Source organism: Tupaia chinensis, unplaced genomic scaffold, assembly GCF_000334495.1.
Source record: "Tupaia chinensis unplaced genomic scaffold, TupChi_1.0 Scaffold148874_1, whole genome shotgun sequence".
NCBI lineage: Eukaryota > Metazoa > Chordata > Mammalia > Scandentia > Tupaiidae > Tupaia > Tupaia belangeri.
Genome location: NW_006208722.1, coordinates 1,149,086 through 1,150,906, shown reverse-complemented (window position 1 = coordinate 1,150,906; position 1,821 = coordinate 1,149,086). Strand labels below are relative to the sequence as shown.

General features: G+C 43.9%; 1 pseudogene; it reads right to left on the bottom strand.

Annotated features, from left to right (window-relative positions):
• Nucleotides 1-258: 258 nt before the first annotated feature.
• On the bottom strand, nucleotides 259-1,122 carry LOC102494102 (F-actin-capping protein subunit alpha-1 pseudogene; annotated as a pseudogene).
• Nucleotides 1,123-1,821: the final 699 nt, after the last annotated feature.

Below are 1,821 nucleotides of genomic sequence, written 5' to 3'. Positions count from 1 at the left end.
GAGTTTTAAGCCACCAGGTCCGGGACGCGAACCTTGGTCGACTACGTGGGAGTCCAGCAACATAGCCATTACGCTAAGTGCTGGTCCCAGGGTCAGCAGTATTTCATGAGGCTAGAAAACCTGGTAACTTTAAAAGCCCTAGCAAAATATCACTCTAGTTTATAAATCACTTATTTATCTTATGACCATGTGTTGGTGTTGAATTCTTTTCTTTCCTTATATGGAAGAATCTTACATTCTGCATTTCTTGCTTGCTTCTTTTAAGCATTCTGCATTTCTTTGCCAATCTTGTAGCTGAATATCTTGTTCCAGTCGATTTTGGTGCGGGTAACTGGAAGCTGCAATGGTGCAAAGCCTTGAATGTGATATCTGACATTGTTTGATAGTTTTCACTAATTGCTGTCTGATACTCATTTTCTGCATTGTCTATGATTTTAATAAACTCCTTGGCAGTTTGGACTTCATTCGAAACCATTACTGAATCCTGTACATCTTTATGACTAACCAACTGAGCACGGCCATCTTTATAATAGTGAACCAGAATCGTACGCACTCCAACCACCTGGGCTGTAGGTGGTGTGACGGTGAACTTCCCCTCTGATCTCCAGCGACTGTTCCAGAAGTTTTTAGGCTGAAGCTGGTGGCCTTCCCTACGTGCAATAATGGTCTGCTGTCCGTCTATAGTTGTAGCGTAGACGGTACAGAAGCCATTGGGATAATGACCTTTCACATAGGCTCGAAAGGCACTGTCACAGGGCTCCTTCCAAGATTTCAGACCTCCATCTATTCCTCTGCCTGGGGGTCACTTGCTTCTTTGCGTAAGTGATCAAATTTAAAGAAAATTTTGTTTCTTGGATCTAAAAACCTGCTATTACCCAGGTCACCATGCTCTGTAATTAAGACCTGATCTTCGTAGCCTTCTATCTTCACGGGTGTGAACTGCTCCATGTTATACTGGGCAAATGCATGTGCTGCCCCTTCCCTGAGAAGATTGTCATTATTAAGTAGTAGCTGGACATCACTGAATACTTCGTTAAATTCCCCTGGGGGTGCATGAGCGATGAATTTAGCAGCTCTGTGTACCTTTTCCTCATCCGACACCTGATCCTCGAAGTCAGCCATCTTGGGCTGTTCTCAAGTTAATACATTTTTCTTAAGGAGGGCTGGCCCTGAAACCTAGTGGTTAAGGGAGCTGGATCCCACACGGCCAACTGTGATTTGAATCTTGACCCCAGTGGCTTGAAAAGCATGCCGGACACATGTGTATGAATGCCTTCAATCCTCAGAGGAAGGAGAAATGAAGGAGAAGGTATTGTAGCATGACCATGCCCCGTTGGGGGTGCTTTCTCCCACTCCCTCTTTCTCTGTCTCTCTGTCTCTCTGCCTGTCTCTGAAGAGCATGTGAACCCTTTGGCAATTAAAAAATTGTTTTCTGAATTAATATTTCTTAAGTTAATAAACTAAGTGAGGCTTTAGAAAAAATAAATTTAATCACAGGGTGGAACCTGTAGCCACTAAGAAGGCTGTTCATGTAGAGTGGTTTTTTTGTTGTTGTTGTCATTTCTTTTTTTTAATTGAGATTTTTGCTATAGGGCATGTGCACTTGCCAGAGAGACAGAAAGCAAGAAATCACCCTCCACCCGGGGGAGATGGCCATGCCGCAATCCCTTCTCCTCCTCCATTCTCCTCTTGGGATTTCAGACACACACACATGTGCCCTTTAAGTTTTAAGTCACCAGGTCCAGAACTTGAACCATGGTAGGCTACATGGAAGTCCAGCAACATAACCATTATGCCATCTGTTGGGTCCCACAAAGAGTG